Raw genomic sequence first — 25,720 nt, 5'->3', positions numbered from 1 at the left:
TTATTATTATTATTATTATTATTATTATTATTATTATTATTATTATTATTATTATTATATTCATTTGATATAGTACCCATAACAATTTGAGACATCCAGTCTGGTGTGCCATTCGAATACAATATAATAGAAGCGACAGGATATACTTGTGCTTAAGTCTAATCGCTGATCACATAGAAGTGGACGTTTTTATTTGAACAGCAAAGCTGTTCTTAGTCGAGGATTTACGGTCCAATGAAAATTGCGTCATGAAAAATTTTGTTTTAACTCAAAATAATGTTGTTCACACCCATCTCCGTCCGATGGCGTAGCGCTGATTACGAGGTATTGCAAATGTGGCGAGAGTGAGGACTCGTAGGAAGGGTAGAGCGGCTCCATGTCAGGAAGGGTGAGGGTGAGTCTTGATGGAAGAACCATTGAGAGGCTTGCTTGAAAGAGGAAGAGTGAGGGTTTGTGAAACGAGGAAACCAATCAGCGGCATGTTCACACGGGTGAAAGTAAGGCTTACCGAAGAAACCCACCTTTTTTGCAAGAAGTAGGTCAGTGAGTGTGTGGGAGGCGTGAAAAAGAGCCCCTTGATTATTAATAATCTTGCGAATTCATAGTGACGAAGACTGCTCCCGAGAAAAAAACCACTCGACGTGAGTGACAGTGAAAGCTGACGCGGGAATGGGCATGTCGTCGGCGAAGCAACCGCGATCTTCGTTCAAGAGAACCTGAACCTAACCAAGCGTGAACGAAGGGAAGGCTTGAAACGCCTAAAAGTACGAGAACCTGATAAAGGAGGGACCTTGACTTCTCTCTTTTGACAGTGTTCGTCGAGTGGAGCTGGCTGGCGTGTTTCTTTTTCTAAAGTGTTTCTTTTGCTGTAGACATTAAACCACAAACTCACAAAATCACAACGAAGCAAGTGACTCGCTTCGGGCCTAGTCCTATTAGGCTCCGTCACTACTATTTATGTACTCCAGAAGCTTACAGGCGTCGTACAGAAAAGGACAAGAAGAATAAGTCAAGAAAAAAAGTGTATCACTACATAAATAGCCAGTTGTCGCAGACGGTGCTGTCGAACGCATACTGAGCGATGTGAACTACGCCTTACTGCGTGAAGGTGTCACTACTCATGCTCCCGCTCGTGAGCAATTGCCACCAGGAAAGCAGGTTTCTAAGAAGATATAGAGTGATTAAAAAAAAAACTTTTATTTTCAGGCACTTTTTCTCATTGCCTGCTACCATTCGTTGATAGTATGTTCACCATCACGATTAGTCGTTTTGTTGTTGCTTGGTTTACGAGCTCGGCTATGGCAGCCTTTTGTGATTTCGGGAGCCTCTCTTTGTATTTTGGTCCTGAAATTGTCCAAAACACTGCGAGTCCGAGCTTAAAAGCGAAATGTCTGTCATGATGAAAGTGCTCACCTGGTAAAGCGGACATCTGCGGCATCTCCGAAAATTACTCATCACGCCGTCAAATTTGGATTCCCAGAAAGGATCGACTGCACAAGTATCGCGTACATTAGTAATGAGTATGAGCAGTACAAAGAGAACCCGGATGTGTGCACGCACTGAACACGGTTTATTTGTACCAGTGTATCGCGTACTTATATTTCATTCGCACAAACAGAATAATGAGCGAGTTGAAATTACACTGTTCAATGAAGACCACTGCATAGTTTACAGATCACGACTGCCGGTTTCCGGACTTCGGCTGAGGCGGATATCATATGAAACTGAAGTTGAAGCTGTGGATCTTCAAACAGTCTTTAAAAAATGCCGAAATGCGTAAGGTGCTTCTGAGTGTGAGAAACAAGGCATACCTTAACTAAACGAATGTGTAGTATTTTGCTATTGTTGCTGCGTTTCCGTTTATATTTTAGTTCTAAAGGTACATAGGCAATTTTTGATGCTTCAACTGTGCTGCATAATACGTAAGTGATATACGGCAAATATTGTATGCGTTAGAAAAGAGGCGTGTATAAGCTTACAACAATAAACTATTAAGAACGCAGACAATTACTAGCAGCGATGAGTGGAATTCACGGTAGTAAACGTCGTGGAGATACTGTCGCTATCTCAAAAGCATCTTAGATAAGTTTATACGTCCCAAAATTTGTGCGAATGTGTGCATTTGCGTTGAAATAAATATGATGAACATCAACATAACACCACGGATTTTTTCATGAGGACATGCAATTGATGGCATCTACATATTTAGCGATTCTACTTCTTGCAGGCCAACATCAAATAGGCAGTGATGTAATATTCCCGTTATACAGATTTACTTCAGCTCAATTACATTCACACACAAAAATTTTGAAGCGCTTTCACACCTGTCAGCTATGGGAGCAAAAAGTGATAAGGTGATGATCGCATCCATCTAGAGTGAAGGCATAAAAACAGTTGCGACTCACACCGGTTACTGAGCTGTTTGCGAATGGTGACTGAAAGCTCAAGGCTATTGGCGGCTCAAGGAGACCGCTGTTGACACATGCGCGTGGCGCATATTCATCGCCGCATAGTATTCATAGCTTGTGTGTGGCTCGGAGTGCCATTGCCTTGTAAAATAAATTAACGTTCTGTTCCTGCGCACGGGATTGGCGCAGAGGTTTGTGACTGAAGTCGTTCGGCTGCAAAATCTAGCATTGAATGGCAGAGCCGAAGCAGTTTCTTTGCGACAAAAACAACATTTTGCGACCATATGGGGGCAGTCGCTCTGCGAATAATATAGTCCCTTGTCCGTTGCTAGTTGCGGCTTTGAACGAGCCTTAACAAGACAGCCTTACCGGTTCGCACTTCATGCAATTACTCTATAGTACGTCTGTTAAAATAAGCCTCTCAGAATTCTCAAAGGCCACTTCAAAGAAAAGCTACTGCACAGACAAGCACGAATGTTAACCAATGTGCAGCTCCGAGCATTCCATGGGACCATGAGAGGTTTATCCTTGGTTTTATTTGACACACAAGTACATACAACCAGATATTACGCTACCGATGAGTTCTAAGATCTAAGACTGGCCAGTAATTCAGAGCCTTTTTAATAATGCTGTATATGCATGCCAAATACGAACGGCAGTAGGGGACAATCAGTACGAGGCCGAACGACAGATGTTGTGCTTCATACGTCGTGCTTAATGACTGCCAGGGAGCCTCATTAGGGAAGTCCGCTCATTTTGTTTCTTTCGCGCAGACGAATGTCACCAGCTCTTTGCTTAATATATAGGACTTGGCCGTAAACAGTGACTCTCTAACAAGCAGTCACTTCTCTTTTTTGTTTATATACAGTTTATCATAGAGATTTCTAAATATGTCTGAGCGCAACATGCATAATAAATAGCTCGCTCACAAAATTTTAAGATTGCTAACGAACAAGTGCGGTGCGTAGCTCTTGCGCAGTTGCAATGACGTCTGCTGGTTTCAGCTGACCCAACAATGAGCATGAAAATAGTGAAAATTTCAACCTCTCTCACCCTCCCAGGAAGCAATCAACTCAACTAGAAATATTTCTAAATTTCCAATATAACAGTTATTTGGCAAGTACGGCAGCATTGCTTAAACATTGTCGTAACAAAACAAAAAGTCCTTGTCTTTCTTTTTCTATCTCGATATAGAGCTCCTAGTCACCATGATGGTTCAGAAATGTTTCGCAGCTATGGAGAACTTGCATGATAAAAACATTTTCAAAAGAAATCAAACTTGTGCTCCATGAAACTACTTAAGTTGCGTTAGACCATTGCTACTCTCTGAGAATTAAACAGACGTGTTTAGGTTTCTGCAACTTTTCGTTTCATGCTACGTTTTACGCAGCTCATTTTTAAATGGTGTGCTGCGCTCGGTAACTACAGAGGGCTTCATTGAGGTGTCCATCGGGACAACCAGAAACACGCCTGACCAGGCATAGAATGGCATAAAGCCAAGCTAGCCGGTACGGCTTCATTATCAAAAAAAAAAAGTCAAGGCTTGCAGACACGGTCATAACGGACGAGAACGAGACAGCACGAATTTCTGTTTGCCCTTATCTGCATGCGTTGCCTGATTTAGTAAAAGACCCGAAAATGTGTATACAAATATTGGCCTCTATACGAACAATAAGGCCCCATAACATCGTACACCGTACGGCAAGGCGCACTGAGCGTTTATCAGTGTCTGCATTTCCGGTGATATCGTACTTGGTTCATCAACTTTAACGCACGATGTCATACGCGGCGCATGTTCAACCAAGTGGCCGCGAAGGAAAACAATCGAAGCGAAATAAGCAGGTAAGGGCAACGTTACTGTGTCATTATTGAAATTCCAATTAGCCTTTAACTTTGAAAGTGGATAGGGTCATTGGCACAGAAAGCTGGAAAACAGAGACGTGCTGCGAACCTGCATAGAGTCCTCCCTCAGTGGTGAGCTGGTCTTTGTAGGTGCAGGAAGACGGTACTAATGTATTAGTATTTGTTATTAGTGCGCATTGAAGCTATTAGGAAAATATATAGTCGGCGGAAAATAGCGTGATATAGGCTACATCAGCCCTTTTTTCTATGGCTGATATAAAAAGCCGTGGATGAAATATTATCGAGAGTGTAGCTCGGTATAGTTCGTCTTGGGCGTTTGCTTGCATGATTAGTTTAGGGAGTACTAGCCAGCCATCCACGGACTTATGGAACATGAACAACCCGTAGATGTGGCTTCGGTGCACAGAACTAGCTGTGGCAAGTTGTATTTTGCGTCAGCTTTTATTAGCTTGTTTGTACTGTTATTTGTAGAATACATTTAAGGGCGACGCACAATTTCATCTATGCTTTTGCCAGCTTCATTTTCTACGATTCAGTATATAAGGGACCAACGCAAACAGATTTTTTTTATCACCTATGTTAGATCAGCGTATTTTAAGGGCACATTCACACTAGAGAAGTGAAGCGAGAACGAAAAAACAAATAAGGCCACAGCAGCCAGAAAACCACGACCGGGCTTGTCGGGAATGTTCACATTCGTCCTGTCCCTGGGGGATGCTACCGCCACTGCTGCCTTCGGTACTTTGAGAATTCATTCAATTTTTTCTGCCTTCTAAGCACTAAACTTTGTACTGAATTCTAGTTTCTCATGCAAAGTACTGAAAATAAGTAGCTGGCACCTTTTCAAACGTTGTTTCGGGAGATACGCCAGCAGAAACGACATGAGCGAACGCTACGGCGGGAGCGGGGGCGGTGGAACATTCAGCTGGCTGTGCACAAAAGTGAGACTCGTTGGGGCGTGCCAACTCGCTGCTAACGTATAGTCTACTTCCAGTGTTCTCGGCGATCGTAATCCAAACCAGTCTCTTGATGAACGCGTCTTCTTGGAGGTCATCAAGCTTCGTCGTACTGCACGGGTATTTCGCAATTTGAGCCGGTGCTCAAAACGACCAACATTTGGTCTAGAACACGCCTACGTGCATTTCACTTACATCGAACATTCACAGGAAGTTCTCGGGGACTCAATACAGAAAAAAAGTTGCTTACGCTTCTGCAGACTCCTGCATGGTATTTGCGTTGCATTCTAAGACGCATTCGCCTTTACGTGTACTTAAAGTGCATGTTTTTGTGTGTTCAGTGTTGTGGGATTGCAAGGTATTGTTGCTTATGCTTTTTACCCGCCCGAGTGTCCAGGCTGCTGCTTTTATATCTATATATGTGCTGTTTTATTGCTACTATGATTCTGTAGATGTTATTTAGTTCAGCCGGATGGCCTCACGACAGCATGCTTGAAATGTGTGTGCTTTAAATTGTGTCCGCATGAATTTTCATACGACTCTGTTAGCAAAAAAAAATATTATCTAATACTTACTAAGCTACTAAAGTTATTGCAAAGCTATTTAATTGTTGTTCCGATTTATTAAAAGCCCCGTAACGCTAAGGACTTCGCCGATATTTTGTCTCAATCCAAACAAGCCGGAGGTTCAGGTGAAGAAGGAGGCTCTTTAGGAGGTGAAAATTCTTGAAAGGCGGTTGCCTCTGGAGTTTTGAACAAGCGTTTTGTATGCAAATCTTGGACAAGCGGACATCGAGGCTGTGTTGATGAAGACAAGTTCACTTGCTGGAACATTGGCTTCAGAAACAGCACATGTTCGTAGACTTTTTATCTCCAGTGTACCTTAGTGAAACATACGTGTAGGAATTTGGAGAACCGATCATTGCGCCAGAGAAGTGGTTCAAGATAAAGGCCCTTCTAAAAGCACTGCCATTTCGTAACATAGCTTTAACACATATTACCGTTCGTAACGTTTGCTTACATGCTTACCAGTAAGAGCATGATGAATATCCTTTGGTGGATTGTAACGGGCTTAAGAATCGCAGACATGCTGCCGTGCTTCTTAAAAAAAGCATTACTCAGACGAGAGAGGGAGGGAGTGGAAAATATTTTAGTTAGCACCGTGTTCTACGTAGAGTGTTACATTATTTAATGGCCCAATCAATTGATGACATGTCGAGGGGTACGTGGCTGCAGTTGGTGCGTAGTAGAACAGAAGGGACCTATAACGGATAAGGCGGGTTTGCAAGTTCACATCGTGCGATTGACAGGGTCTTGTCTGTTTGCAAGGGTCTTGTCTGTTTTGCGGGCGTTTCATTCTAGCGCGACGCCTGCATGCGGAACTTCTTGTGCTCTAGCTTCGCTGAGGTTTGTGTGTGCTGTCGGGGCGGCGTGCATAACGGAGGAATGACTTGTGCTGCATGCCTATCGTTGGTGCTTGCAAAACAGTGTCTGTGCGCTCATTGATATGTCGCCGCTGTTGCCTGAGTGCGTTTCGTGTTCCCCCCGCTCTGAGCAGATTGCTGCGCCGAAGACGGGACCACTCCTTATGGCCTCTGCGTGTTGCTGCAGAAAGAATTCACCAACCCGCCGTTCCTAGCCCTGTCGCCTGGCTTTAGGTCGGCTCCAGATACAGGTTGGACACAGGCACACTGTTCCAGACGCACATACTTCACCCAATACCGGTGTTTAGGTTGCACAATCTCACTACTTCACATGATGGACGCTGCACAAGCGTCACCGATTCCTAAGCACTTATATGCGGTTATAGACTACACCCATTTCAATACAATACCGCAAGATATTTGTAAGGTATACTGTGTACTTTCGAGCAAAAACCTATCCATATTTTAGATGTTCCATCGCTCTTGTCCACCTTGCGGGTCACCGTCGCCATGCGCATATCGTCATTCTGCGTCGATTCAATATACGACACTGATGAAATTCAGGGGAAGTTAGGAACAGTAAAAACAGAATTGTTAAGGCTGGTGCTCCATTGACCAATTCTGACTTAAAGAATATGCTCCACGGTCAATGGCCGGATATTGGAAGCTAAGATTTTACTCTTAATAACTGCTCATAGAATTGCAGCTTTTGGATTCTACAAAGCCGACAATGTTCGACCTCACATGATGCCAAAACTTGTGGGCTCAATTTTTCAATCAGTGAAGCTAAATTTTAATCGTTGATGATAGTGTCCTAAATTTTGTGGGTGCGATAAACTGAAACTAGCCTGAATAATGCTCAGTAACAAAAAAATGGCAGTGACCTCATGGAGTGTCGTGTATTAGTTGCTTAACTCTCAATAGTATCGGTAACATTTCACTGATATCAGAAAAAAAGCTAGTTTTACATTTTTTTCTTTTTACAGAGGAGAAATAAATAGTGAAAACGTATGTGCAAGAGGTATATCAAGGATATCTTCGCTGGGCAATTCCATCGTGGAATAAATTGTTTCAGGTTTAGATATGGTTCGTGGATATCAAAATGCTGAAATGCCTGGCTTTTTGTGGTCTAAAAAATAAGCTATTAGGCTTTAGAACAACACGAACGTGTACGCCAAACCGTCGCCATATGCGATCTCAATGGCAAAAAAAAATCAAGTTTTTTAGAAAGTCGGGCAGCCTCACCTCAGCCCGCATTTCTTACGGCAGGTTACAGTCACAATGCTAAACTTCAGCGCTAGATAGAGAAGACCTATGCTTGTAACTTATGTCAGTGCTTCGCACTTGGCGCTTACCACTCTGCAAATACTATTAGCGCAGTAGTATCAATTTAATTGTCCTTATTCATGCTCGGGCATATATTACTGATCGAGCGTAAATAAAAGCTGTGGTGCACTAAGTATAGGTGTAGAAAAAAACCTCATTGAAGCTAAACTACGGAAAACCGTTGTCTAGCTTCGTAGTACTGCCTACTGCCTGAGCTTTAAACACATGCAATTCGTGTAACTGTTTAAGCACCTGCCAAATGTGTCGTAGTGCGGTAGGCGATGTAGCATGCGTATAAGACTCACAGAAGGCACTAGTGGTCGGCCCGTTTCCCACGAATCTAGTCGCTTGGGATTTCAACTGCGGTGTTCTACACGAACCTTTATAGCACCATATTGTCAAACGTATTCTCCATAAGTCTGCACCACAAGCACGCTGCATGTACTTCATACACTCTGACGCCTGCCTCTTAATTTTAGTTGCATGGCAAAATAAACACAATGGCTTCGCGTAGCTATAGTGCCTACGTCACAAAAGCACCGGCAGTGCCAACCTGCTTCAGCGAAAGCTATTGTTTTAGTGAAACCCACCGACATGTATTTGGCTTTAGTTTTTTTTATTTGGCTGTAGGAGCTTGTGAAGCAATATCTTCAATGCACTTGCAATCTTCAGACGTCTACGCCCGATTAGTATGAACAGCAGCAGCTCATCAGTGTTCTGATAATGCTCCAGGCTTGTTGTCTTTTTTCTGAAAGGTTTCTTGTCGTGCCATGAGTGCGGTATCTCTTTTTACCTTAATTCTCGCCATTTAAAAGGAATTATATCCCCGCCTTTCTCAAGGCATCACCGCCTTTCTTGGTGTAGCAGCTGCATATTATAGGTATGAAACAAATAAAATAGTTAAAGTTGCGTTTTACCAGAAGTTTTTAAACATTTGGCTCCATACATATCAAAGCCAATGCCATGTATCCTACCGTATTGATATTTAATTTTGCTTACGAGCAGAAGTTCAAATAATGTTAAACTTATTGTGGTGCGTGGGACACTGCTCGTTCTTGAACCTGAGCTTTTGTCGGGGATAAAAATAACATCATTCACAAATGAGCAGGAAAAAGCTGTGCTACGAAAAACTGTGCTACGAAAAACTACTGAAAACACAAGCTTTTACAAATGAGCATGCGGGTTTTACCCTCGTATTAAGCTTGAAATCTTTAGCTCCGATTGTCGGCAGCCTTCAAGCGTTGTCTGGGCGAAGTCATGTGACGTCGGTGCGGTCAGCAAAAATTATTTCAAAAACTGCGGACTTCCGCCCCAGCCACCCTTTTTTACAGAACCGCATTACATACCCTGACAGTGGTCCTAACGTGGTCTGAGTTCTTTCTTCGTACCACCTCTGTTTAACGCACTTTGAAATGCGAACCGTTTCTTAGTGTACTTCGGTGACGTTTGGCGCATCTATCTATCTATCTATCTATCTATCTATCTATCTATCTATCTATCTATCTATCTATCTATCTATCTATCTATCTATCTATCTATCTATCTATCTATCTATCTATCTATCTATCTATCTATCTATCTATCTATCTATCTATCTATCTATCTATCTATCTATCTATCTATCTACCTGTCTGTCTGTCTGTCTGTCTGTCTGTCTGTCTGTCTATCTATCTATCTATCTATCTATCTATCTATCTATCTATCTATCTATCTATCTATCTATCTATCTATCTATCTATCTATCTATCTATCTATCTACCTGTCTGTCTGTCTGTCTATCTATCTATCTATCTATCTATCTATCTATCTATCTATCTATCTATCTATCTATCTATCTATCTATCTATCTATCTATCTATCTATCTATCTATCTATCTATCTATCTATCTTTCTTTCTTTCTTTCTTTCTTTCTATCTATCTATCTATCTATCCATCTATCTATGTACCTATGAGCCTATGACGTTATACTTTAATGGCAGGTGATATGTACCAAAATGGGCATGGCATAACATGACTCTAGTAAAAACCTAATGACAAGTGAAATGATGAAAAGCTTCACATACATTTCGTAAAGATCATGATTTACTTCCTGTGGCCTTGTAACCCTTGTAGCCATGCAATAAACTTGGTATATACCTACCTATTTATGCTATCACTACATTATATGACGAACGTAACTGACAGGTCTAATGTGCAAATCATGACAAGCATGCCATGCAAGGCCGAATTTTCATGTCATAATTTTGGGGTGGTTGCAGAAGTATATTTCATGAATACGCTACAGAAGTGGTATTCCGTCATGTAAGTTCATCAGGAACATAAATGACTGGTGTTAACGCGAAAATCATGAATCGTTCTGATGTACGCCACGACTTACACGCTGCGCTCATGGTGAGGTTGCGGTTGTTGGAATAAATCGATGTGCACTAAAATTGGTATTGCATGACGTAGCAGCATGAGATTAAAATATGACAGCTGGAAAAATGATACTAATAACTTATATGCCATGTGCGCTGTGAGTTCCGGGCTACTATAACAGTGAGCTGCTAGCTATTTCAGTAGTTTTGTATTGTACTTCTCTCACAGCAATGGGCATTGGTGGACGAATGTTTCAATGGATAAAAGATTATATACCTGGCAGGGGTTTCTTTGTACAAACATACGAGGGTACAACTGCCCAACATTACACCTACTGCGGAGTACCTCAGGGAGGTGTTTTAAGCCCCACATTGTTCAATGTGGCCCTCATTGGTCTGGTGAAGGTTCTGCCAAAGTCGGTGTGCCTATCCATATACGCCGATGATATTTGCCTCTGGAGTGCTGCAGTTACTCGCCCTCAGGTGCGTGCAAGAATACAGCGGGCAGCAACCCTCACAACAGCCTACCTTCAGAAACAAGGCCTAACTATATCAACTGTGAAGTGCGCGTTGATGGCGTTTACACGCAAACCAATGACGCCATACCCTGTTTACATCAAAGGGCAGAGTGTCAAATATGCACGGACGCATCGTTTCCTGGGCATAATAATCGACAGAAGTCTTTCGTGGAGCCCACATTGTGCGTACTTGAAGAAGAGACTGCTATCTATTGCGCATATCATGAAATTCTTGTGCGGTAAAGCATGGGGAACTTCTGTGGCCTCCATGCTACAGCTGTACAGGGCCCTATTTCTGGGTCTATTGCGCTACAGCTTGCCGGTACTGACTAACACTTGCAAATCAAATATTCATTCATTGGAGAGTTTGCAGGGTCAGGCACTGCGTATCTGCCTAGGACTGCCCCGATGCGCTTCTATTTATGCCACAAACATGCTTGCCAAGGACCATCCGGTCAGGACATATATAGTTGTGGATTGCCTCAGAGCGCACATTCGACATGCTAGCCGTGTCCCTGACCACCACTTGGCCCTTCTACCTTCCGGAAGACCATGTGCTACGTTTTCAGACGTCATAGCCAAGCACCTAAACAGCATTCCATCAGGATATACGCCAGCTGCGAGAACGGCATGCCCTTTGTGGTGCCTCGACCAGCCGCAAGTACGTCTAGAAATTCCGGGAATCAAAAAGAAAAGCAGTCATTCCAGAGTAGCATTGAAGCAAGCAACACTGCTGTTATTACATGAGTTGTACTTAGACCGAACGCAGATATACACTGATGGGTCCGTCTCATCCAGCAGCTCATCAGGTGCCGCTGTATTTCCGGCTGCAGAAATGACAATCAAGTTTAAGTTGTCGCATATGACTACATCTACGGCATCAGAGCTTGCTGCTATAAGGGCTGCTTTACAATATCTCGTTGAAGAACGTCCAGGAAAATGGGTCATATTCTGTGATTCGAAGGCAGCGCTTCAGAGTTTGCAGTCTGCCATGCGTAGGAGGAGTCATGACCAACTGGTACAAGAAATAAGACTTTGCCATCATGAAGCTCTAGCACGAGGGCATGATATTATAGATCAATGGCTGCCTGGACATATCGGTATTACCGGAAATCAATTAGCCGATGATGCAGCCCGCTCAGCCCATGAAGAAATCCGTGTAGTCCCGATTCCTCTATCAAGGAATGATGCAGCAAGACAACTTTACCTGCTGGCTCGAGATCTCACACGCACGTTCTGGTCGTCTATTAGCTTCCAAAGGTGTCAATTTTATGAACTGGATCCTTCGCTCAAGCTAAAGCTACGATCACAACTTTGCCGCTCCGATGCGACACTGTTATGCCGCCTTTGGTTCGGTGTTGCATTTACAAGGGTGTACTCCTTTCGCATTGGTATGGCAGACACTCCTACGTGCGACTACTGCGGAGCTGAAGAGACCATCGAACACGTCCTGTGCAGCTGCGCTTGCTACGACACACAGCGATGCCAGCTCCGGATGGTTTTGGATCGACTTGACCCCGGACCATTTTGTGTGCAGAAGATACTAGGACCTTGGGCATCTGCCTCAGTTGCGCAGAAAGCAACTAAAGCACTGCTGCTTTACCTTAAGTCAACAAACCTGAGTGACCGCCTGTAGACTGTGCGTGCTTTCCGAGTGTGCTCGTGATTGTGTGTACCTTCTCATCTTTCTGCAACCTCTTTTCTCCCCTTTATTCCTTCCCCAATGCAGGGTAGCAAACCAGATGTGCGTCTGGTTAACCTCCCTGCCTTTCCTTGCATCTTTATCTCTCTCTTGTATTTCACCCAAAACCGGTGTTGCCTGAGGTGATTATATGACGAACATACATGATAAGTGATAATAATAAAGAAATAATTGCATGTCATGCATAGCTCGATTGACATGTCACGCTCACCTTGAGCTCGCAGTCGCTTTGCTCGACTGATATACTCAAAAATCGGTGTTTTGTGACGTGAACGTATAATAAATATATATATGGCAGGCCCTAACAAGAATATAATGACTTCCATGTCAAGCATAGCATTTAATACATGCCGCGGGCATCATCAGGTAGTCGTAATTCTGCTTACTTGGTATACACCAGAGCCATACACACTATACACACCAGATCTGGCGGTATCACGAACGCTCGTGGCAGTGGGAATTGGAAAATTGTGACTTACACATCAATCATATCATGATTTACATGCCATGCTCAGGGCTAACTTGTGGTTGTTTTGGTTCCTCGCTTGATATAGAAGAAAATTGGTGTTGTGTGGTGACTGTATGACCAACATTTATATGACAGGTGTGAATGAAAAATGAATTTCTTGCACTTCATGCATGGCATTACGCAAGTACATGTCAAGGTCTTTGTGAACTGGTGGTCATTTCACTCAATTATTATTGAACAAAACTGCTATTTTGTAACCTGATAAGCCAATAGTTATGAATTTGCGACAAGCGGGAATAAAAATAATGAGCTGCATGTCACGCGTAACATCATTTACACGGTGCGCTCGTGGTTACCTCGCGGTTGTTTTGGTCGCTTAAAATACACTATAATCAGCTTTGTTTATTGCGACTGCATGATGAATGTATATGACAGGTGCCGACGGGAAAATAACGACATGTATGTCATAAATGTCATGACAAGCTCATGGTGAGTTCGTGGCGATTTCACTCTATTCACACACCCCAACAGTGAGGTTGCGCAATGAGACTGTATGATGAACATATATGGTATAATAATAATAATAATAATAATAATAATAATAATAATAATAATAATAATAATAATAATAATAATAATATGACAGCTTCTACGTCCCAAAACCAAGATATGGTTTTCAGAGACGCCGTAGTGAAAGGCTGCAAAAATTTTAATTATCTCGCGTCCTTTGATTGCGAACGGGCAACCCACAATATGCGTGCGTCAAGGCTTGCATGTGTCCCACTCCTTGCTGGCTGCTTCGCAATGAATTAATTTCTCGGTGCGTGGAATCTGCCTGTTTTTTTTTTTAGGGGCGAAGCTCCTTATGGCGTGGCTTGGGCGTCTCTCGTAGTACGTAACCACCAGTGGCACATACTCGAAATAGGTATAACATTTGACCTTCAAGGTGGTGCCGGTGAGAGATTTCTTCTGTGCGTTGTTTAACAATAAAAATAGTGCTCAATGTACATGCCAATGGCTGCTAATGGGGAATGGGAGACAGGAGCATTCGGCTTTTAGTCAACGCGCACGCTGCGATCCCCATTAGCAGCCATTGGCATGTACATTGAGCACTATCGAACAAGAAAGGGTTGCTACATTATACTCGCTGTGTGTAACCTCCTTAGTTTTAGAAAGGTTTAGCGAGCGTTGAGCCGCAGGGCCATGAATACAATGAACTAGTATATACCATGAATGAATTCGAGGTGTTTAAAGGGGGGAAGCAGATACGAAGCGCAAGCCGTAAGAAATTAAAAGCTGAATCCTCCTGTCTCTCATTTCACATTAGCAGCCACTGGCATGCACATTGAGCACTATCTGACAGGAAAAGGTTGCTTCGTTATACTCGCTGGGCGTAACCGCCTTGGTTTTAGAAAGGTTTAACGAGCATTGGGCCGCAGTGCCATGAATACAGTGAACTAGTATATACCATGAACTCAGGGTGGTTGAAGGTGGGAAGTAGACCCGAAGCGCAAGCCGTAAGAAAGTGTGCGTGTGTAACCTCTCGTTTAGTCCTTGGAATGTGCACTGAATGGTGGTGCTTCTATATGGGGAATATATGATAAAAAGATGTGAGGTTGTGGGACTTCAAGTGTTGAATAGATGGACGAGCGGACACACAGACAGATGCATGGATGGACACATGAACGGACGCAGGGGCGAATGCATGAACGGACGCAGGGACGGGCGCATGAACAGACGCATGAAAAGTCACACAGACGGACGCATGGACGGACGAATGCTTCGCCCCACTCTCCATCATTCACTCCGTGGATATGCTGCCATTTTTTTTGCCACTCGAAATCATGAACTCATCAGCCATAGGCGTACTGTAATGTGACCCTAACAAATGACCAAATATATTATATCAGAGTTCTTTTAGATGCGGAAGCATCTTATACTCGCGCCTTGTAGTGCGCCGTCCGCGCCGTCCGCGCCGTCCGCACCGCTTCTCGAACATTCGACAGCTGACGCGCGCGCATGCGCCGTCGCGCCGTCGCCCACTCTTCCACCATCTGTGCATCCCTTCCTCCTCTACACACCGCGCGCGCTTCACTCCTCCACCATCTGTGCACCCTTCCTCCTCTACACACCGCGTTCGACATCTACAATTCTCCTGATTCTCCAGTGGACGCGCATGTGGCGCCGCGCTTCGAGAACATTCAACAGCTGACAGTGCATGCGCCGTCGCGCTGTATATATACTCAAGGTCGGCGCTCGCTCGCTCAGTTGCCGCTCGTCGGTTGGTTTGTACGGCGCGTCGACGTCCAAGGTCGCGGTGAAATGAATTCCAACGAATCCACAAACACATTGATCGACGTCCCTTCGACCAGCGCCGCCCTTTCGCATACGTGTGTACGTGTTCACTCATTTAACACCCCCTCCTACAACCACGTTAACCAATTTAGCCATCGACCCAAGTAAGTCGCAATTTAACACCCCATTTCAACACCACGTTAACCAATTTAGCCATCGACCCAAGTGAGTCGCACTTTAACACCCCGTTAACCAATTATATGGTCCGCATCCTCCTCAGTGTTCCCCCGAGGGAAGCTGCGGGCAATTTTTTTAGATATTCTTGGCACTACCACTGGGGCTGTAAGTTCTTGTACGCTAAACTCCTACCTAGCATTTACAATATCGGCGTTTCAAACGCCGATGGAACACTGCCCACTTTTTAGTTTTAAAGGCGCCCTCTACCACTTTCCACGACCTCGTAATTTTACATGTTTTTCTATCTGGTTGTGTACACTGAAGGCTTCAGAGATAAGTGCCGCAAGAACGGCAGTGACAGGGACACGCAGCGCGAAGTTATTGAGTATAGAAACATCAAAATACAATGACATGGTTGCTATGCCCTCAATTTAATTTTTGCGGGCTCCCTTGACCGTGTTTCCCTCACCCTATGACGTCCGAAGGCTGCCCAATAAAATGAACTGAAGGACTTACCGTGCAGGAAGCCCGCACGACATATTGCCTGTCATGCCCAAGACGCCATTGCGATGATAACAAATAATCTCGTACTTGTAAAGTGCGAAACGAGCCAGCTCGTGAACTCTTCTATGTTTTGTAGCTTTACTGATCTTTCGTTTTCTGATTGCGTCTGTGTATCAACGCTCTTACAATTTCTTGCTTTTAGTTTCTTCAAACAATGATGCCCGGGGCCGCGTTTCCTTCAGCACCGTGGCGTTCGGCGCATTCTTTGACCAGCCATGCAGTTTTCAAGCTGGAAAAGTCGGAAAGCTTCATTCTCTGCCGCTTTGAGTGAAAAACCATGCTAATGAAAAATTAAATCCAATATTAATCCGTATTTAGATGTAATTCCGTGGTTACATTTAACATTGCATTTATCCAATGATATGGCGGCAACCTTACGGCGTCATTTCCACTCGTAATAGTTCTGACAAGCGCCATGACCAGTTATGAAGTCAGCACGGATGCGTTCAAGTGTTAGAGGGCCCCTTTAGGACCAGTTGCAAGCCATTGCTCTTTTTAAGGGTAGTGGTTGGCACGTTAACAGCACACTGCCCGACGCACTGGTTTAGCAACGGCCTCCAAGATGGCGGGGGCTCCGCACACGGGCACGATTTCATAGTCCATGGATTTGTGGTGTGGATTACCACACCCCTCGAAAGATCACGCAAGGGGGAGTCCTGTGTTGTCGAGGCCGCATCGGCAGCAGATGCTAGGCTGATTTCGAGATTCATCTCGCACTGTGACAGCAGAGTGACGTACTTATGAACGATTGCACAACGTAGTATGATGTAGTTTAGTTTGGTAGAGTTTGCCCTTGCGAGTAGGCTCAATATATTGGCTAGTACAACCTCCTACCAAATTTGGGCTTGCTTCTACTTTCTATTTCCGAAGAGCCAGTCTTATATATATATATATATATATATATATATATATATATATATATATATATATATATATATATATATATATATATATATATATATATATATATATATAAGATGACCCGCTTATTGGAAGGATGAAATTCTCGTGGCAGACATCAATTTTCCGACTTTTTAAACATTTTTCCTCACATGTTTTGTTAGAAATACGTATTTAATAACACTTATTGTTGAATATTCGTAATTACTTCATTTGAAAAAATATTGATCGCTAGAATACGCGTGATATATTTGATTTCCATTCTTTAAAGTTGACGCCTGTGTAGCTCGTTTATGTTATATTTATCCACGAAGTGGGACGTTGCTTTAAAAAGTCGACATCGCGCTCTGATCCCATTTTCTTTCAGTTGCAAACTAATCTGCATATGCCCACGTTCATTTACAATTCTTCACGTGACTTTGGCGGGAAGACGAATGCAGACCACGATATGGCAGCGTTGCCACCTGCCTTAAGTTGCAAGTAAACGTTTCGTGGGTATTTATGCTCTCAAACTGAGCATAACTACATGTAGTTAGTAGTGTCGCGGCTTTGGAAAAACATGCACTGCGCAATTTTTTGGCCAGCATCAACCTATTAGGAGTCATTTCGGCTCAGTCCAGCCACAGTCCTCACCACTACCCACAGCACACGGGAGGTGACTTTGGCGGCAGCAGCACGTACGGCATGCTGGCAGCAAGCTACTTAGCTTGTCGCTTGCGCATGAGCCTCAGCTGCCTGTGCCAGGACACCTTCTTTAGGGCAGCACACATTGCGTACAAGAAATTTATGACTCGAAAAGTTTGGTAACTGGCTGAATGAATGGTAATCAGGGAAAAAAGGCGTTTGCATTTTACGGAACAGCCTCGCAAGAAATGCCGCATGAAGGAAGCTTCATTTCAACATTATTTTCTTTAATTTTCTTTCTCCTGCATGACTTTTGCCACACGTATTTTCTCGAAAAAAGGAAAAAAAAGGCACTCCACTGGAAACTATCCGGCGCACTCTGTAACGTTCGAGAATATAAATTTGAAGCCGCCATCGTTTTCCCACTTGCTTGGAAGCCGAAGCACTCTGCCACGCAAATCCAGCATGAAAGGCTCACTTGAAGAGGACCGAGAAAACCGCTCATGTTTTGGCGTTCTTAAGTAACCACGTGCCCTGAGTCGCCTACGGCGCATGGTTTGTCGTGCTACTTTTGGGCCTCTCTAACTTTATGATGAAGTTCAAAATTCTGTGACGTCAAATGAGCCCTCTTTAACGCATTCGCTGTTTTAACACTTGGGAATATAATTTATACACGAAAGTGCTCTTCAAAGTATCAGAAACTTACAGGAACACGTTTAATGTTAGAAACATTCTGGAGAAGACTGGTCGAGCACATAGTGCCCCGAGGGTACGAAACTGAGCCACCAGAAATTCTTTTTGTCAAAAAATCACTTGCAGGATACATACTGCCTTAAGCTGTCAGATAGGCTGCCAGCACCAACTTTTGAAAATTAAGTCAGTGCGGAAAAAGCTGCCCCTGAATGGATGACTAGGTGTTGTTTTTGGAAACAAATTGCGAATCTACAAAGCGGTGGCATTTTTGAAATGTCTCGAACATTTGGATTTTCACTGGAAATAACTTGTCAGTGCTTCGCAGTAACTCTGAGGGAACGAGCTCTTGATCCGAAGAATTCTCTTGAGAGAAATATATTGAGCCTATTAGGTGTAGACGGAAACATACTGTAGTTACGGTACCAACGCAATGTAGCTTACGCATGTCAATGTCAATTAGAACAAAAAGACCTTCATTAGTCTCCTCAGAGTCTGCGCGCTAGATAAACAGAGCTAAAATAAACAAACAAAAATGAAGATAACACCAGAAGTTTCGGCTGCCATCTGGAACAACAAAAGGTAAAATGTTTTATTCTTTAGTCGAGTGCTTTGTCTGTATGTTTTTTTTTCCTTTCTCGCTGGAATAGCTTTGAAGAACAAACATTTGGTGTCATGCCCATTTGACAGAGAACATGCTTGACGATTTTTAAATATTGGAGACGTTTTTATAAAGGTAAATAAATCGTAATTACTAGAACCTCCCTGTCGTTTTGATACACAAGGAGGCGTATAAGTATGATAAGGAGCGGCAGTTCGTAAAGTTTTGTACTCTTGCTGCTATCTAGAATGCAAAGAAGGTGTGAATTTCACCTGATGAAAACCAATTAGTCCTTAAAAATCAATAACATCACAAAGGTGCCCCAAAAAGTTACAAGGACTAAAGGCACAGTGACTCAAATGTTTCCGTGCCTGCACAAGAAGTTAAACAATGTCGTTCAAATAGATATTGACTATCGCAGAACGAGGTTCAGTACACGTATTCAGTCACTGTTAGTCGCAAGTGAGAAGGAACGCTGTAATCATCCCGCTGTAATTGAGATAGTATGCTCAGCTTTCCGGTAATCGAAGGCAAAATTTTTCAAAAGTGAAAAGTATAGCGAGCGCACTTGTGAATGAACAACCAGACGCAAAATGAATTTCTGGCGTGGGCATGGATGATGTCGACACAAAGCAATCTTTGTTATTTTTAGCTAGCCAAAAACAAATGAGAGTATCATAATAATTAGGTAAGTTTACTGAGCGTGGACAGAACAGCAATGTGGCCACTAATTTTTTTTTTGAGAATCCATAGAAATATACCTGCTTATAATAGCCTGTCCCTGCTTTTCAATTATTCTTCAATTTTGGGGTTTGTCAATGCGTATCGATGTTTAGAAAACGCAAATTATTGAAGACTTGAAACAGCCTTTGAAGCACAGTTTAAACTCCGTTAGCTAAATAATTCCACGCTGTTACGAAAATTCACCATTCTACGACATTGGTAGTTGTTCTTGAAGCGTATATAGGTTTCCTTATCTAGATTTGCTTATCTATTAGCCCGATAGCTTATACCAAGATCAATTGTATTGACGAAATTATTTCTGTCTACTACTACTGCTCATGATCAGGACTAGAATTCCGGAAATAAAATAGTATACATTATTTTTCTCGAGCAAGGGCTAGTCAATAGTTGAAAGAGAATTGAATAATGGGATATCATAAAGGAAGTCATGCATCAACTCTTCACCTATGTAAAATCAATAATCAAACAAAAATGACAGTTAAGGTCTTGTATATCATCTTGAATAAGGCCTCTAATTTCTGAACGTCACTTTTCAAAGCGTTTTTTAGACGCCTTCATCATTGTAGGCAAACTGTTCGTTTATATGCGAAGGATTTCACTTGACCTGATCTAACATGCGTACTCAGCAGTGCTGCAATACTGCTTTTAGTTCACAGTTGCAAATTTCAAACAATATTTTTTTATGAATTCTGAACGTAGCGCTCTTGAGCTATTACTTGTTAACTTCAATGCCCTAGATGAAAATATTCTTCAGAACTGCTAGAATTAATTTAATGTTTTTTTTTGCAAATGAAGCAACTTCCTTTCAAAATGGGCCTGGTCGTTTTTTCAGAAGATAATTTTTTTTTCTTCCAAGTTAGCTCTTGATTATGGAAATCGATTTTTTCGCTGTGTCATAACTTCATTACGAAGTAATGATATGTTCAGGGTTTGCGCACATGCAAAAATTGTGATTGAATATCAGACAATAAAAAAATTGTCGCCAATGGGTACTTCAAATTGTACTAATAATGAATGAGATCAGTATCAATGATAGCACAAATCTTTCAGAAATGCTTTGTAGTTTCACCTTGGGCACTCTCTACGAGGAAGATTTGTGCAATGCACCTTCCTGAATCATGCTGCCTTTTTCTCCGAGAACAGGGTCTCATCGCTCAACAACACTTTGCGGAGGCTTTTTTCATAGACTCGGGAAGCAAGAGATGTTTATTGGTAAGCTAAGTGAACAAGAACGTCTGCTTTCTTATTACTCTCAGAGAAAATGTATGGGTTAATTTTGAAGGACAGTGGAATAGACCTCGACAGTGAGTGAAAGTTTCGCTCAGTGTGTTAGAGCGGTGGATGAGGTCGTCTGCGCTGTGGCTTGATAACCGTGTACGTCAAGCCCATTCAGGTGCTTTCAGTGCATCTTTATTTTAGACATATAATTTTACTCTTCCTTTTTACGCGCTACACAATATTTAAATTCGTATTCTGTTTGCAAACAGAAAAAAAGAGGGGAGAGAATTGGCTTGCTGGTAATGCGTCAAAGCTAGATTAGAGATGATATTCATGCGGTTACTGTGCAGAGATAATCCAGCTATGGGGGGGGGGGGGGGGGTTCAGCACTTCGTTATGTCGCATAAACGCCAAGCACAGGAACGCTAATTTTATGATGGATTTGCAGTTTGCTTCGATCTGCACCGTGACTTGCACTTTTTCACGTTTGCTTTGTCAAGTACCTGACACTGATCTCAGTTTGCCCTTGCACTACAGGGATCATTGTTTTCTTCTGCATGCGGCAGTACACCCTTGTTTATATAGACAACCGCAAACACATGCCTTATATGCACGCTCAGGGCGAAGCTACGGACGGGCTATGGCAAATTTTGTGAAATGGCACATCTTTGTCCAGAGTTGAATAGTTCAATGTTGGCAAAGTCCAATGTTTCAATGGGTTTGGAGATAAATGTTTGGAACAAAAAATCAAGTAATAATTAGCCGAACTTTAGATTTTTAAATAATCTCGAGCAATCAGTGCAGTAATATGGCTGCGCGAATCCTCTATTATGCAATTGCGCTGTCTGCTGCGCGCATTATCATTCATTACTGACCACCTCATCTAGTGGGCTGATTGCAAATGCGAATCATTGCAAGCTGGCATATTCTGTTATATGACAATGGCGATGCATACAGAAACGTTCAATGTGTCATTCATCTCACCTTTAGTCTACCCGTTGTTCACTCTTTACATAAAACGGTGAATTTCTAGCAATCTTATCCAGAATAACTTACAGCTTTGCAATACGTTACATAACTCTTTCACAAAAAGAACAAGCGTCGCAAATCATGAAATAAATGTTACCTTTTACAAGTCAGTATAATGAACTCTAGGCCGCGTAATAGATGCCGTGCCGATGACATACATTCGTGTAACTTTGCATGGGCACGCTTGGTTTGTGCGCACGAAGTCGCTCATATATTTTTGTTTTGCAAGCACAGACCATAAAGCATTGAATCATGAAGGAGCTATTTTTTTACAAGAAGAGTTTTCTTAATACTGATAATCAACGAAACAGCCGTGATCAAAGTAGGTCATTCATATAACGCGCACCGACCTGACAACAATTTTAGTGTGATTTACATTGCAACACTACTGTGCGCACTACATGCATGAGAGCAAAAATACCCGTGACAACATCGAAGCTGGTGGATTTCTCATTGGCGAAGCTCTTAGCTGATTCCAAGTCGAAACAGTGCAAATGGACTGAACCTCTTGAAGTCGATATTTATCAAAGATGAACTATATTGTGAATGACATTTTGTGCAAAAAAAAAAACTGACAAGAATGAAGAGACCCCAGACAGGCGCAAAACTCTACCTGTCTGTGCTCTCTTTCTTCTTGTCCGTTTTAACCCTATAGCGTTAGAGAGCTGGTGTCGCAGAAATTCCGTCATCGGCATCGGCACCGTTGGTTGACAGTGCAAAATCGTCCATGCGCGAAAAATCGAGGGAAAAGCAAATAAAAGAAAGAATAAAATTTTCGGTCACATTGAGGAATCCGGCTGTTCGCGTGGCAAGCAGGTATTCGACCACAAAGCTACCATGTTACTTGCAGCTGCTTCGGGAAAACACATTACATAAATGCCATGTAGTGGAAGGAGTCTCCTAACGCATTTTGTTCCACAGGTGTCATGACGGAAGTGAGCCCATTCGGCGATTGGCAGGAGCATTTGGGAGGCCATGAACTACATCAAAAAATACCGGAGTAGTGCAGCCATCGCCGCTAAAAACAAACAGGAACTTTCAAACAGCTTTGAAAATGCACAGCTATGTTCATCTAGCGAAAATTATATCATGCCCTTCCAGAGGCGCCAATCAAGCAAACCGCAAACACTAGATAATGTGCTGCCATATGTGAGGCATGGTGAGACTCTTTATGGCCTCTCCACGGCCACCTGGATCTGGCGCGCATACCGCCGCGCGCCCGATCCAGACAGCCGTGGCCTCTCAGATGGCAAGGGTATGTCGTGTATCTTGTAGGCCATGCGACTTTTGCTTTAGATCAAAAAGCTGTATGTACCATTCGCACACGCGCGCGCGTGTGTGTGTCTCTGTGTCATTTGTCAGACATTGTGAAAAACGAGTCTCGACTACAGCAGAGCGCCGTTCTAGCAAAGGGAAGTGGCCACACTGCACAATCATCGCATTACTATAAATACGTAGCAGTTGCGCGCGCGCGCGCGCGCGCGTGTGTGTGTGTTTGTGTGTGTAACAAAACATTATAATAAGTTGGCACTTAGCAGTTAAAGGGCGTAATAGGGGCCGGATTTCACTATCACGTTTATTTTTCATTTCGTTTCATTTCATTTATTGCATACTTAAAGGCCCGAGGGCATTACATAAAGGGGGGAGGCAAAAATACACTGTGAAGGTGTACAATTCAATGTGAACAAATCATTATAAACAATACAGTTCTAAATACGCATATGGTAGTTTGGCCAAGAATGGCAACAAAATCCATTCAAATAATAAACAATTAAACGTTTGACCAGGAATTAGAGTACAAACAACGCGGCGAAAAAATTATACATACAGTACGCCTGTAGGATATATCTACAGCCATTGGTTATTGGGTTGAATCAAAGCGGGATTCCAATTTTGCGCGGAATGATGTGTGGTCAGGTGTGGAAACTATGGAGTCGGGTAGGCGATTCCAAAGTGTAATAGCTTGGGGGAAAAAGGAGTCGTTCATTGCAGATGTTCGGTCGTTGATAGGTGTAATGGAGATAGAATGGTTAATGCGAGAAGAAGTTCTGCTAGGGGGCTGTAAAAGTTCGTTCGCTGATTTCGGGCAGAAAAAGAAACTGTGCAGGAGGCATAGGTGTGAGATCAGGCGGCGTGACACGAGAGATGGTAATTGAATTGATTGTTTTAGGGCGGTGACGCTGATTTCTCTGGAGAACTGTGAGGTTATGAAGCGGGCAGCGTGTTATTGGAGTGATTCTAGCTCGTTAGCGAGATATGCCAGGGGTGGATTCCAAATGAACGATGCAGATGAATGATCAAGCTTTGGGCGTACGTATGTTAAGTATGCTAGTTTTTTAACGTCAGTAGATGCTGATTTTAGTTTACAGTGCGTAAATACAAGCGTTCGCAGATGGACTGCACGTGCAGCGCATATGGAAGACTTGGGTACATGTGCACACCGAGATACCTGTACGACGAAGCCAAATAGAGAGGAAGCGAATTGACAAAGTAGGTATGATGAACAGTGGCGCGCTTACAGGAAAATGACACTGATTTGCATTTGGTAAGGTTTAACGGCATTGATGAGTCTTGGCACCATAGCGCAAGTGCGTCGAGGGCTTGTTGTATTTTAGCGCTGGTTTCAATGTTGTGAATGGGGGAATATCTGACACAGTCCGCAAACAGTCGTAGTTTTGATTGAATGTTTGTGGGCAGGTCATTTATGAATATTAAAAATAGAAGGGGTGATAAGCCCGCGCCCTGAGGTACGCCTGATGATACGCTAGTTAAAGAGGAGTTATTATTATTAGCAGAGGTGAATTGTTTACGGTTAGAGAGGAAGTGTTCAACCCAGGAGACAATTTTCGGTGCAATGCCAAGTGAATGAATTTCGCTAAGTAATAAGTTATGTGGTACGCGATCAAAAGCTTTAGAAAAATCAAGGAATATGGCATGAATCTGAAGTTTATCCTCCATTCTTTTTAGTAGGTCGTTGGTGAATTCGGCTGATTGGGTCTCGCATGAGAAGTGCTGTCGGAAAGGTGCTGGTGGTTATAGAAGAAATTTATTGATTCAAAGCGAGTCGCAATGTGAGAAGATATAATGTGTTCCAGTAATTTAGAGGGAATGCTAGTTAGAGAAATCGGGCGGTAGTTTGCTGGAATCGTCAGTTCTCTGGTGTTGAAGATCGTGACTATTCGGCCTATCTTCCAATCGTCTGTAATTTCGCTTGTTTTAATGGACTGCATGAAGATGAGGCAAAGAATCGGACTAACCACTGTGACGGTGTTAACTAAAAGTTTGGTGGTTATTTGGTCACATGCTGGCGCTGAAGATATCTTAAGAAGAGTGATTAGTTAAAAGATTCCTTCATGCAGGGTTAAATGTGATTTCGGGGTACACAGCACCGGGGGAACGGATAGGTAGTCGTGTGGGCTGGGCAGTGTTGGGGGTAGAAAATACAGACGAAAAGTATTCATTTAAGGCGGTGGTAACGTTTTTTGTGTCAATTGGTTCGCCGTCTGGGTCTCTAAGATATATATGTTAGCAATTAGATTCTTGTGAGAGAGCATGCGCCAGAATTTAGTAGAATTCGAGCGGAGGATAGATAGTAGATTACAAGAAAAATATTTCTTTTTGGCTTGTTGTAGTTACTCAATATATTTTTTGGCGCAGTGGTGGTATTTTTCGCACGTGAAAGGGTTATTGGATTGACTGGCGTTCCTGTAGAGACGTTTTTTTTTATTTAAGAGACTTTTCAGTTGTTTGTTGAACCAATGATTATTGGAATCTGATTTTACGCGGGTGGTTGGAATGACTCTTTTTCTAAATTTAGTATTGTGTTTTTGAATATCTGCCAGTTGGCATTTACTG

At 42.8% G+C, this 25,720-nt stretch overlaps 1 protein-coding gene across 1 annotated transcript in view; it reads left to right on the top strand.

Moving 5' to 3' along the window:
- Window positions 1-25,720, top strand: part of KCNQ (KCNQ potassium channel) — a 320,065-nt gene that overhangs the window by 253,874 nt on the left and 40,471 nt on the right. The gene's annotated exons all lie outside the window — the stretch shown is intronic.

Source organism: Rhipicephalus microplus, chromosome 5 (genome assembly GCF_043290135.1).
Source record: "Rhipicephalus microplus isolate Deutch F79 chromosome 5, USDA_Rmic, whole genome shotgun sequence".
Taxonomy (NCBI): Eukaryota; Metazoa; Arthropoda; class Arachnida; order Ixodida; family Ixodidae; genus Rhipicephalus; species Rhipicephalus microplus.
The sequence above is the reverse complement of the archived record's forward strand: the minus strand, read 5'-3'. Positions and strand labels throughout refer to the sequence as shown.